A 14,533-nucleotide genomic window follows, 5' to 3' on the forward strand; every position below is an offset into this window, starting at 1 on the left:
CATTGTACAGTACAGTATATACCAGTGATGGCAAACATATGGCACGCAGAGCCCTTTCCGTCGGCACGTGCGATGTTGCCTCATTCAGCCACTTTGAACTGCCGGTGTGATCGCGTCAGCAGTTCAAAGTTGTGTTGTCTCGCTCTTACACTCCTCCTCTCCTAGGCCGCAGGCCTGTTGCCTTGGAGACGGCGGGAGCGTCAGTAAGCGGTGCCGGCGTAATGACGACTGGTGGCAGCGTGGGAACTGAGGACCCGACGCAGCGGTGCAGCGAGTGCTGGAAGGTGAGGGTTTTTTTTTTTTTTTAAAAAAAAACTGTGTGCGGCTGTGTGTCAAGGAGAAACATGGCAGCATGAGGGGAAAACATGGCAGGATGGGGGGGAAACATGGCAGGATGGGGGTACATTTACCAGCATGGGGGAACTTTACCAGGATGGGGTACATTTACCAGGATGGAGGACATTTACCAGGAATGGGGTACATGCCGGGATGGGGGAACATTTACCAAAATGAGGTACATTTACCAGGATGGAGCCATGATGGGGGCAAATATACCAGAATGTAGGAAATATATATCAGGATGGGGGACATGTTTACCAGGAAGTGGCCCTGGAAGGGGTTCATAAATATACAAAGAAAGGGGAGTGGAGCAACTCGTACATCTTTATGGGTTTTCAAGATGTTCAGACTTTGAAATGTAGATGTGGATTACAGGGTGAAATCTGATTGCATTCCATGCTAAAATCTCTGTCTAAGGCTACTTTCACACTTGCGTTGGACGGCTTCCGTAGCATTGCGTTGTGTGACGGATGCGCATATAGCGGCACAACGGATCCTACGGATCGTACAAAACAACGGAAAGCTTTTTTTATTTTTATTTCTTTTTTTTTCTTCTTTACAGTTTTACCGGCAGCAGACTATTGTGACCGATCAGCTGATCGCTCTCAATAGCCAGCGGCCGGTCGCTCAGCTGAGCGCTCTCACATGCCGGCGGGCGGGCGTTCAGCTGAGCGCTCTCACATGCCGGCGGCCGGGCATGCCGGCGGGCGGGCGTTCAGCTGAGCGCTCTCACATGCCGGTCAGCTGAACGTTCGGCCACCGAGAGACAAAATAAAGTTTGTGATTTAAAAAAAAGCATGCGCAGTGAAATCAAACGGATTGCGCTGCTCAAAAAAACGTTATATGCTGCGTTCCTTCCGCCCGACGCAGCGTCAAGATAACGACGCTGCATCGTCCAGCGGATGCAACGCTGACACTTGCGTTACAGTGCGTTGTCCATACAAGTCTATGGAGAATAGCGCAGTGTGTTAACGGACTGCGCTATTCTCCATAGTGACGGACTCCGCTGAACGCAAGTGTGAAAGTACCCTAATATGCTGCAATTTTTTCCAGAAAGATCAATCCAACTGCTGTGTCAGGAAAGGGCAGTGGGAGAGGCTCAGCTTCACTGTGTGGTAAGTGATGCCCCCTGCTGAGAAGAGAAAACTGCAAAAGTAAGGTTAAAATAAATTATTTACATAATAGGATTGGTTGGCACGATGGAAAAAAATTGGGTTTAGGGCTGCAGTTTGGGCACTCTGCCTGTAAAAGGTTCGCCATGACTGGTATATCCCATATAGCATGTCTATCAATTTGCATTTGTGGATACAGTATTGTACTTTCTTTCTACTAACCAATACAGCACATTGCTTATACTGTAATCTGCCTGTGCAGTATTCCTACCCCACATTTGGCTTAGTTCTGCCCTTATTTTGGGGAGAATAGATTTGGGGTGTGTTTTGTCTATTGTACTAGAATAAAGGTTGCCATATTTATACATCCTTTTTTCTCTACACTGTGTGGAGAATTATTAGGCAAATGAGTATTTTGATCACATGATACTTTTTATACATGTTATACTCCAAGCTGTATAGGCTTGAGAGCCAACTACCAATTAAGCAGTGGTACAGGAAGATGTTGGTATCGTTCAAGAAAAAAATGATATTCATGCAGGACAATGCTCCATGACATGCATCCAACTACTCCACAGCGTGGCTGGCCAGTAAAGGTCTAAAAGATGAAAAAATAAATAATGACATGGCCCCCTTGTTCACCTGATCTGAACCCCATAGAGAACCTGTGGTCCCTCATAAAATGTGAGATCTACAGGGAGGGAAAACAGTCCACCTTTTGGAGCAGTGTCTGGAGGCTGTGGTGGCTGCTGCACGCAATGTGGATCGTAAACAGATCAAGCAACTGACAGAATCTATGGATGGTCGGCTGTTGAGTGTCATCATAAAGAAAAGGTGGCTATATTGGTCACTAATTTTTTGTGTTTTTTGTTTTTGCATGTCAGAAATGTTTATTTCTAAATTTTGTGCAGTTATATTGGTTTACCTGGTGATAATAAACAAGTGAGATGGGAATATATTTGGTTTTTATTAAGTGGCCTAATAATTCTGCACAGTAATAGTTACCTGCACAAACAGATATCCTCCTAAGATAGCCAAATCAAAAAAAAACAAAAACACTCCAACTTCCAAAAATATTAAGCTTTGATATTTATCAGTCTTTTGGGTTGATTGAGAACATAGTTGATGATCAATAATAATAAAAAAAAATCCTCTAAAATACAACTTGCCTAATAATTCTGCACAGTGTATAGTACACCTCCCACACACCAACAATTCTTCTGAAAGCTAAAAGTGCAGTTTATTTTGTTATATATACTCTTACTGTACAGTATTTTGTATTAGTGTACTGTAATTTATATCAATACTGTACATTATTGTATTACTGTAATAAGACTAATAATACAGTAAATATTTTTGGGTTGTGGAACAAAATGTCTGCGTTTCAATTATTTTGTATGGGAAAATTCGCTTTGATATAAGAGTAATGTGGTTTAAGAGCACACTCCCGGAACCAATTATGCTCGTACTCCAAGGTTCCAATGTATTTCATACAGTAGCATCTTACAAGTTGATAAATGTGCTGTACACAGTAACATATGAATAGTTTGATACTTAATTTGGAAACCCAAAAATACAATATAATATCTTATTTCCCTGTTATACTCTCATACCAATAATGAGGTGAAAGTCCTGATGTCACCACTCATCAATGCCCTGGATCTCGCGGTGCGCAGCGTGAACCGTGACTGCCTTCTTCTGATGCATCATAGTCTTTGATTCAGATAAGTGAGGAACGTCATAGGAACCGCAGGACTACGTTGGACCTGGGAACTTGGATTTCTAATAAATTGGTGAACACAAGGGAGTGTCTTGTTTTTATTTCTAACTTATGTTTTTTCAGGTTTCTATTTGCGGACTATATCGGATTACATGGACTATGGCGGAACTGCATGGGGTTTTTTTTTAATAATAAAATGGTGAACCGGGGAGATTGCGCAGGGGTTTTGTTTCTCAAACTATTTGTGTGTTTTTTCTTTTCACTTACCGGGTTAGTAATGGGAGTGTCTGATAGACGCCTCTCCATTGCTAACACTTGGGCTTGATGTAAGCTGAAACACTACTACTGAAACCCCATTATCCTGATTGCCACCGCACCAAGGCAATCAGGGAAAAGCCGAGGCGAAGAACCAGAATTCGAGCATCTAATTTGCTGCACCCCTTCTGGGGCGGCTATGGGCTGGTATGTAATAACAAAAAAAAGACAGTTGCACACTGAAATGCTAAAGAATTCAAACAATAAATGCAAGTAGGAACAAAGACTAAAATCACCTGTAGCTAATGGGGGAGAGGTGCACAGTCAGAAGCCCTGACTAAGGCTGCTTTCACACCTCCGGTTTCTGCAATGCGGCACAATCCGGCACTTTGCAGGAAAATCGCAACCGTTTTTTTTTTGCTGCCGGTTGCGTTTTTTCTGCATAGACTTTAATTAGTGGCGCATTGTGCCGCATGGGCTCCCGTTCGGTCCGGTTTTTGCCGCATGCGGCAGATTTAGCCGATGCGGCGGCCGGATGGAACGTTGCCTGGCACGTTTTTTCGTGCGGCAAAAAAACCCGCATCGCGCCGCATTTGGCCGATGCGGCGCATTTTTCAATGCATGCCTATGGCGGCCGGATGCGGCAAAAACCGCATCCGGCCGCCGCATGCGGTTTTTGCCACTGCGCATGCTCAGTAGCATGCCGCAAGCGGCAAAAACCGGACGGGCCGCATGGGAAAAACTTATGCAAAGGATGCGGTGTTTTCACCGCATCCGTTGCATAGCTTGCACAGCCGGATTGAGCCGCACAGCTCAAACCGGATGTGTGAAAGTAGCCTAATCTAGACAAAAAGACTGAGGGCACTCAAAATTCATGCTAGGTGGCTGTGCCTGAATAGAATTGCTTTTTGGGAAAGTGATGCTAATATCTTACTACAAACTACTACTTTACAAGTTCAACTAAACACTTGAACTTCCAAGACGCACCTAAGGACAGGCATTAGCATACATATCTACATCCGTTTATGCTGTAAAGCTGGCCATATACATGATCAAGCTCTTCGAGGTATGTATGCTTGGCAGAACACTCTCTCCCGACGCCCCCATGCAAAGTAGAACTCATCTTGGCCGAGAATTAACGTATTTTCAAGAAGGAAAGAGGAGAAAGTTGATACAGAGTCTGGCTCTCTCTTCTGAAAATAAAAGGATCGGGCACTGCAATTTCAACATCTGTCGGAGGAGAGTCGAGAGGCTCCCATGCACATAAGATGGTCAGCCAAGGCTGTTAAAATGGGAGATAGGACAACTATTATCTAACGTGTATGCTGGCCTCAAAGGGAAGGGGTCATGGAAAACTGACCTTGTTTAATTCAGATTTTTATTTCCATTTTAATTTATAAAAATATGCATATATATTTATTAATTTATTTATTTTACATCTTTATTAATGAAAGACATTTTAGAAATCTTGCAGGTTTCACATTGACCAGTGGAGGCATTTTAGACTTACTTCTTTTCATTTCAGAAAGTCTTCAGCAGGCTCCTTATTAATGACAGCTAGGATTACAATAACCTCTATACACAACTGATAATTATTACCTGCGACATCGCGTCTTATAATTTGTGTATCCTCTATATAAGATGCGATGTCACAGGTTCACATTGACCTTTGGGTTAAAAAAAAAAAAAATATACACATTTGGTATTGCCGCGTTCAGAAACGCCCGGTTTATCAAAATATAAAATCAAATTAATCTAATTGGTAAATGGTATAGCGGCATAAAAAATTCCAAATGCCAAAATTACATTTTTTGGTCTCCACAAATTTTGCGCAAAATGCAATAACTGGCGATCAAAACGTAGTATCTGCGCAAAAATGTTACCGTTAAAAGCATCAGCTCTAGACGCAAAAAATAAGCAGTCAGCGACCCATAGATCCCGAATAATGAGAACGCTATTGGTGGTGGAAAATAGCTCAAAAGGTGCGCCACTTTTTTTGACAAATGTCTGATTTCTTTTAACCCCTTAGATAAAAGTAAAGCTATTCATATTTGGTGTCTACGAACTCGCACCGACCTGAGGCATCACACCAACACATCAGCTTTACCATATAGTGAACACAGTGAATAAAATATCTCAAAAACAACTGTGTAATCGTTCTTTTTTTTGCAATTTTTACGCATTTGGAATTTTTTGCCATTTTCCAGTACACTATATGGTAAAACTCATGGTTTCATTTAAAAGTACAACTCGTTCCGCAAAAAAACAAGTTATGGCTCTCGGAAGAAGAGTGGCAAAAAAAAACAAACAACAAAGCGCAAAATCGACCGGTCATGAAGGTGTTAAACTGCAGTGTCATTGACAAAATGCATGCATTTTGCAAAGTCTGTAATAAATCAGAAATTCCATGCGCACGTTGCTTTTTTTTTTCGGCAGGGTTTTGTGTGCAAAATATTTTTCAAAATCGTTGCCTAAAAAAGCAGCATGTCACTTCTTCATTGCGTTTTGTGAACATTTTCCACCCGTTGAAATGACTGAGGTTTGTCAAAATGCAACCAAAATGTTTAGCTGTGCATTTGCAGTGCCTTTTTGTTGCATTTTTGTCAACAGAAACGCAGGTCACCAACTTTTCTCCATTCTCTCTCTGTCTCTCCGCTTCATAAACACCGGCGCGGCTGTTACGGCTTCTCTTGCTTCTGAAAGTGCCGGCCACTCGTTAGGCTCATTTCATATTCACTTCACCTGCTCATTAGGTTAATTTCATATTCACTGCTTTCTCCGCCACCTATGATTGGTTGCAATCAGACACGCCTCCACGCTGAGTGACAGCTGACTGTAACCAATCACAGCCACCGGTGGGCGGGTCTATATCGTACAGTACAGTAATTTAAAAATTAATTTGATACCAGCCAAGATAAAGCCTCACAGTTGGTGGCTGGTATTCTCAGACTGGGGCGACCCACGTTATTGGTAGCCCCCCAGCCTAAAAATATCAGCCAGCAGGTGCCCGGAATTGCCGCATCCATTAGATGCGACAGTCCTGGGACTTTCCCCGGCTCATCCCAAATGCCCTGGTGCGGTGGCAATCAGAAGTTACTGGCAGCCCACAGCAGCCACTAAGTCCTAGGTTATTGATGTTAGGAGTCTGAGACACCCCCTTATCACGAATCTGTAAGTGAAAGTAAATAAACACAAACACCGAAAAATCCTTTATTTAAAATAAAAAAACAAAAAAACACCCTCTCACCTCTTTATTAACCCCCCAAACATCCCTCCAGGTCCGACGTAATCCACACGAGGTCCCACGACGCTTTCAGCAATGCTACATCTGACACTCACAGCGAGCACCATAGAACAAGACTGCTCGCTGTGTGCTCCATGCAGCACCTGAAGTGACTCATGCTATCAGCGGTGACGTCACTTCGGTTAGCCACAGCTAGAGTCCTCCACCTGTGACAACAAATCACCCGAATGACTGAAGTGAGGTGCGCGATTAGCGGTGCCGTCACTCAGGTGATTTTCTGTCACAGCTGGAATCCTTCACATGTGACCGCAAATCACGCCATGACACAGAGACCAAGCCGCACGATGAGAATGAACTTGGGTGAACCTCTGACGCACTACTGGCTGTGTCCCAGCACTGACGTCAGAGGTTCACCAGAGTTCATTCTCATTGCGCGGCTCTGTCTGCTGTCAGTGGGCAGTCATGCTCTATGGTGCTTGCTGTGACAGGACAGGGATGTAGCAGAGCTGAATCGCCATGGGACCTAGCGTGAATTACTTTGGACCTTAAGGGGTTAATAAATGGTGTTTTTTTTTTGTATTTTATTCCAAATAAAGGAATTTGGGGGTGTATCTGTGAATTTACTTTTACTTACAAATTAGTGATGGGGTGAGGACTCAGACAACTGCCATCACTAAGCTGGGACTTAGTGGCTGCTGTGGGCTGCCATTAACTTCTTATTACCCCGATTGTCACTGCACCAGGGCAACGGGAAGAGCCGGGTCCAGGGCCAGAATTGGCGCATCTTATGGAGCACCACTTCTGGGGCGGCTGTGGGCTGCTATTGTTAGGCTGGAAAGGACCGAATAAGGATGGGCCTTCCCACCCTAATAATATTAGCCCCCAGTTATCTGCTGCACCGTAGCTGGTTTTAGAAAAATGGGGGGACCCTATGTCATTAAAAAAAAAAAAAAAAATCAAACAATTAACTTTCATGACCGGCCGATTTTGCGCTTTCCGGGGTTTTTTTTTTTCTTCACCATTCTTCTTCCGCGAGACGTAGCTTTTCTATTTTTCAGTCAATATGGTCATGTGAGGGCTCTTTTTTGTGGAACAATCTGTACTTTTAAATGAGACCATGACTTTCACCATATAGTGTACCGGAAAATGGCAAAAAAAAAAAAAGTACGATTGCACAATTATTTTTGAGATATTTTATTGTGTTCACTATATGGTAAAACTGATGTGTCAGTGTGATGCCTCAGGTCGGTGCGAGTTCGTAGACACCAAAAATGTCTAGGTTTACTTTTATCTAAGGGGTTAAAAAAAAAAAATCTGAAGTTTGTCCAAAAAAAGTGGTGCACGTTTTCAGCTATTTTCCACGACCCATACAATTCTCATTTTTTGGGATCTGTTTCAGTGACTGCTTATTTTTTGCGTCTCGAGCTGACGTGTTTAACGGTACCATTTTAGCGCAGATGCTACATTTCGATCGCCTGTTATTACATTTAATGCAAAATTTGTAACGACCAAAAAACATAATTTTGGCGTTTGGAATTTTTTTGCCGCTACGCCGTTTACTGATTAGATTGATTTTATATTTTCATAGAGCGGGCATTTCTGAACGCAGCGATATCAAAGATGTGTATATTTTTTTAACCCTTTAACCCCAAGCCTATTTTGACCCTAAAGACCAGGCCATTTTTTGCAATTCCGACCAGTGTCACTTTATGAGGTTATAACTCTGGAACGCTTCAGCGGATCCCGGTGATTCTGAGATTGTTTTTTCGTGACATATTGGGCTTCACGTTAGTGGTAAATTTAGGCCGATATTTTTTGCATTTCTTTGTGAAAAAAACGGAAATTTCGCGAACATTTTGAAAATTTTGTAATTTTCATACTTTGAATTTTTATGCTCTAAAACCAACGAGACATATGACACAAAATAATTAATAAATAACATTTCCCACATGTCTACTTTACATCAGAACAATTTTGGGAAAAAAAAAAAAAATTTAAGGAAGTTATAGGGGTTCAAAGTTTATGAGCAATTTCTCATTTTTACAACAAAATTTACAAAGCCACTTTTTTTAGGGACCACATCACATTTGAAGCGATTTTGAAGGGTCTACATGACACAGAACACCCAAAAGTGACATCATTCCAAAAACGGCACCCCTCAGGCTACTCAAAACCACATTCAAGAAGGTTATTAACCCTTCAGGTGCTTCACAGTAACTAAAGCAATGTGGAAGGAAAAAATGAACATTTTACTTTTTGCAACAAAAATGTTAATTTAGCCTCAAATATTGCATATTCACAAGGGTAGCAGGATTAAATGAACCCCCAAAATTTGTTGGGCAATTTCTACTGAACACGCAGATACCTCATATGTGGCGAAAAACCACTGTTTGGGCGCACGGCAGGACTCGGAAGGGAAGGAGCGCCATTTGACTTTTTTGAACAGAAAATTAGCTGGAATCGTTAGCCGCACCATGTTGCGTTTGGAGAGCCCCTGAGGTGCTAAAACAGTGGAGCTCCCCCACATGTGACCCCATTTTGGAAACTAGACCCCTCATGGAATGTATCTAGATGTTTATTGAGCACTTTGAGCCTCTGGGGGCTTCACAAAAGTTAATAGAGTTGAGCCGTGAAAATAAAAAAAAAAAACTTTTTTACCACAAAATTGTTACTTCAACCAGGTAGCTTTTTTTTCACAAGGGTATCAGGAAAAATTGCACCATAAAATGTATTGTGCAATTTCTCCTGAGTACACAGATACCTCATATGTGGTGGAACTCAAATGTTTGGGCGCACAGCAGGGCTCGGAAGGCAAGGAGCGTCATTTGACGTTTCAAACGCAAAATTGTCTGGGATAATTAGCGTATTCCATGCTGTTTGGAGACCCCCTGAGGTGCCGAAACAGTGGAGCTCCCCCACATGTGACCCCATTTTGGAAACTAGACCCCCATGGCATAGAAAAAAAAAAAACAGCGGCAGATGGGGGGGGGCGGCGGCATATAAAGGGAACATCCGTGATTGTGAGATGGCGGCTGGGATAGGGTGGGGGCAAATGGGAGAGGGCGTAGTGGATGCAGGAGCGGCAGAGGATGGGGGTGGGGGGGTGGGCTGGATGGGAAGGGGAGTGGGAGGTGAGATTGGGGATAGTTACCCTACAGGATGGATCTAGGCAGCTGGATCACAGGAGATGAAGGAGGCAGCAGATCGGGGAGGGTGATAGGTGGGGGAGGGAGCGCAGCGCAGATCACAGAGGAGACAGGTGAGCAGAGCACAGATCACGGAGGAGACAGGTGAGCAGAGCACAGATCACGGGGGTGACAGGTGAGGGAGCACAGATCACGGGGGTGACAGGTGAGGGAGCACAGATCACGGGGGTGACAGGTGAGGGAGCACAGATCACGGGGGTGACAGGTGAGGGAGCACAGATCACGGGGGTGACAGGTGAGGGAGCACAGATCACGGGGGTGACAGGTGAGGGAGCACAGATCACGGGGGTGACAGGTGAGGGAGCACAGATCACGGGGGTGACAGGTGAGGGAGCACAGATCACGGGGGTGACAGGTGAGGGAGCACAGATCACGGGGGTGACAGGTGAGGGAGCACAGATCACGGGGGTGACAGGTGAGGGAGCACAGATCACGGGGGTGACAGGTGAGGGAGCACAGATCACGGGGGTGACAGGTGAGGGAGCACAGATCACGGGGGTGACAGGTGAGGGAGCACAGATCACGGGGGTGACAGGTGAGGGAGCACAGATCACGGGGGTGACAGGTGAGGGAGCACAGATCACGGGGGTGACAGGTGAGGGAGCACAGATCACGGGGGTGACAGGTGAGGGAGCACAGATCACGGGGGTGACAGGTGAGGGAGCACAGATCACGGGGGTGACAGGTGAGGGAGCACAGATCACGGGGGTGACAGGTGAGGGAGCACAGATCACGGGGGTGACAGGTGAGGGAGCACAGATCACGGGGGTGACAGGTGAGGGAGCACAGATCACGGGGGTGACAGGTGAGGGAGCACAGATCACGGGGGTGACAGGTGAGGGAGCACAGATCACGGGGGTGACAGGTGAGGGAGCACAGATCACGGGGGTGACAGGTGAGGGAGCACAGATCACGGGGGTGACAGGTGAGGGAGCACAGATCACGGGGGTGACAGGTGAGGGAGCACAGATCACGGGGGTGACAGGTGAGGGAGCACAGATCACGGGGGTGACAGGTGAGGGAGCACAGATCACGGGGGTGACAGGTGAGGGAGCACAGATCACGGGGGTGACAGGTGAGGGAGCACAGATCACGGGGGTGACAGGTGAGGGAGCACAGATCACGGGGGTGACAGGTGAGGGAGCACAGATCACGGGGGTGACAGGTGAGGGAGCACAGATCACGGGGGTGACAGGTGAGGGAGCACAGATCACGGGGGTGACAGGTGAGGGAGCACAGATCACGGGGGTGACAGGTGAGGGAGCACAGATCACGGGGGTGACAGGTGAGGGAGCACAGATCACGGGGGTGACAGGTGAGGGAGCACAGATCACGGGGGTGACAGGTGAGGGAGCACAGATCACGGGGGTGACAGGTGAGGGAGCACAGATCACGGGGGTGACAGGTGAGGGAGCACAGATCACGGGGGTGACAGGTGAGGGAGCACAGATCACGGGGGTGACAGGTGAGGGAGCACAGATCACGGGGGTGACAGGTGAGGGAGCACAGATCACGGGGGTGACAGGTGAGGGAGCACAGATCACGGGGGTGACAGGTGAGGGAGCACAGATCACGGGGGTGACAGGTGAGGGAGCACAGATCACGGGGGTGACAGGTGAGGGAGCACAGATCACGGGGGTGACAGGTGAGGGAGCACAGATCACGGGGGTGACAGGTGAGGGAGCACAGATCACGGGGGTGACAGGTGAGGGAGCACAGATCACGGGGGTGACAGGTGAGGGAGCACAGATCACGGGGGTGACAGGTGAGGGAGCACAGATCACGGGGGTGACAGGTGAGGGAGCACAGATCACGGGGGTGACAGGTGAGGGAGCACAGATCACGGGGGTGACAGGTGAGGGAGCACAGATCACGGGGGTGACAGGTGAGGGAGCACAGATCACGGGGGTGACAGGTGAGGGAGCACAGATCACGGGGGTGACAGGTGAGGGAGCACAGATCACGGGGGTGACAGGTGAGGGAGCACAGATCACGGGGGTGACAGGTGAGGGAGCACAGATCACGGGGGTGACAGGTGAGGGAGCACAGATCACGGGGGTGACAGGTGAGGGAGCACAGATCACGGGGGTGACAGGTGAGGGAGCACAGATCACGGGGGTGACAGGTGAGGGAGCACAGATCACGGGGGTGACAGGTGAGGGAGCACAGATCACGGGGGTGACAGGTGAGGGAGCACAGATCACGGGGGTGACAGGTGAGGGAGCACAGATCACGGGGGTGACAGGTGAGGGAGCACAGATCACGGGGGTGACAGGTGAGGGAGCACAGATCACGGGGGTGACAGGTGAGGGAGCACAGATCACGGGGGTGACAGGTGAGGGAGCACAGATCACGGGGGTGACAGGTGAGGGAGCACAGATCACGGGGGTGACAGGTGAGGGAGCACAGATCACGGGGGTGACAGGTGAGGGAGCACAGATCACGGGGGTGACAGGTGAGGGAGCACAGATCACGGGGGTGACAGGTGAGGGAGCACAGATCACGGGGGTGACAGGTGAGGGAGCACAGATCACGGGGGTGACAGGTGAGGGAGCACAGATCACGGGGGTGACAGGTGAGGGAGCACAGATCACGGGGGTGACAGGTGAGGGAGCACAGATCACGGGGGTGACAGGTGAGGGAGCACAGATCACGGGGGTGACAGGTGAGGGAGCACAGATCACGGGGGTGACAGGTGAGGGAGCACAGATCACGGGGGTGACAGGTGAGGGAGCACAGATCACGGGGGTGACAGGTGAGGGAGCACAGATCACGGGGGTGACAGGTGAGGGAGCACAGATCACGGGGGTGACAGGTGAGGGAGCACAGATCACGGGGGTGACAGGTGAGGGAGCACAGATCACGGGGGTGACAGGTGAGGGAGCACAGATCACGGGGGTGACAGGTGAGGGAGCACAGATCACGGGGGTGACAGGTGAGGGAGCACAGATCACGGGGGTGACAGGTGAGGGAGCACAGATCACGGGGGTGACAGGTGAGGGAGCACAGATCACGGGGGTGACAGGTGAGGGAGCACAGATCACGGGGGTGACAGGTGAGGGAGCACAGATCACGGGGGTGACAGGTGAGGGAGCACAGATCACGGGGGTGACAGGTGAGGGAGCACAGATCACGGGGGTGACAGGTGAGGGAGCACAGATCACGGGGGTGACAGGTGAGGGAGCACAGATCACGGGGGTGACAGGTGAGGGAGCACAGATCACGGGGGTGACAGGTGAGGGAGCACAGATCACGGGGGTGACAGGTGAGGGAGCACAGATCACGGGGGTGACAGGTGAGGGAGCACAGATCACGGGGGTGACAGGTGAGGGAGCACAGATCACGGGGGTGACAGGTGAGGGAGCACAGATCACGGGGGTGACAGGTGAGGGAGCACAGATCACGGGGGTGACAGGTGAGGGAGCACAGATCACGGGGGTGACAGGTGAGGGAGCACAGATCACGGGGGTGACAGGTGAGGGAGCACAGATCACGGGGGTGACAGGTGAGGGAGCACAGATCACGGGGGTGACAGGTGAGGGAGCACAGATCACGGGGGTGACAGGTGAGGGAGCACAGATCACGGGGGTGACAGGTGAGGGAGCACAGATCACGGGGGTGACAGGTGAGGGAGCACAGATCACGGGGTGACAGGTGAGGGAGCACAGATCACGGGGGTGACAGGGGAGGGAGGACACATCACGGCGGTGACAGGGGAGGGAGGACACATCACGGCGGTGACAGGGGAGGGAGCGCACATCACGGCGGTGACAGGGGAGGGAGCGCACATCCCGGGGGTGACAGGGGAGGGAGCGCACATCCCGGGGGTGACAGGGGAGGGAGCGCACATCCCGGGGGTGACAGGGGAGGGAGCGCACATCCCGGGGGTGACAGGGGAGGGAGCGCACATCCCGGGGGTGACAGGGGAGGGAGCGCACATCCCGGGGGTGACAGGTGAGGGAGCACAGATCACGGGGGTGACAGGTGAGGGAGCACAGATCACGGGGGTGACAGGTGAGGGAGCACAGATCACGGGGGTGACAGGGGAGGGAGCACAGATCACGGGGGTGACAGGGGAGGGAGCGCACATCACGGCGGTGACAGGGGAGGGAGCGCACATCACGGGGGTGACAGGGGAGGGAGCGCACATCACGGGGGTGACAGGGGAGGGAGCGCACATCACGGGGGTGACAGGGGAGGGAGCGCACATCACGGGGGTGACAGGGGAGGGAGCGCACATCACGGGGGTGACAGGGGAGGGAGCGCACATCACGGGGGTGAGAGGGGAGGGAGCGCACATCACGGGGGTGACAGGGGAGGGAGCGCACATCACGGGGGTGACAGGGGAGGGAGCACACATCACGGGGGTGACAGGGGAGGGAGCACACATCACGGGGGTGACAGGGGAGGGAGCACACATCACGGGGGTGACAGGGGAGGGAGCACACATCACGGGGGTGACAGGGGAGGGAGCACACATCACGGGGGTGACAGGGGAGGGAGCACACATCACGGGGGTGACAGGGGAGGGAGCACACATCACGGGGGTGACAGGGGAGGGAGCACACATCACGGGGGTGACAGGGGAGGGAGCACACATCACGGGGGTGACAGGGGAGGGAGCACACATCACGGGGGTGACAGGGGAGGGAGCACA

General features: G+C 49.8%; 1 protein-coding gene across 1 annotated transcript in view; it reads right to left on the reverse strand.

Moving 5' to 3' along the window:
- Positions 1-14,533, reverse strand: part of FAAP20 (FA core complex associated protein 20) — an 80,334-nt gene that overhangs the window by 11,988 nt on the left and 53,813 nt on the right. The gene's annotated exons all lie outside the window — the stretch shown is intronic.

Source organism: Anomaloglossus baeobatrachus, chromosome 11 (assembly GCF_048569485.1).
Source record: "Anomaloglossus baeobatrachus isolate aAnoBae1 chromosome 11, aAnoBae1.hap1, whole genome shotgun sequence".
Taxonomy (NCBI): Eukaryota; Metazoa; Chordata; class Amphibia; order Anura; family Aromobatidae; genus Anomaloglossus; species Anomaloglossus baeobatrachus.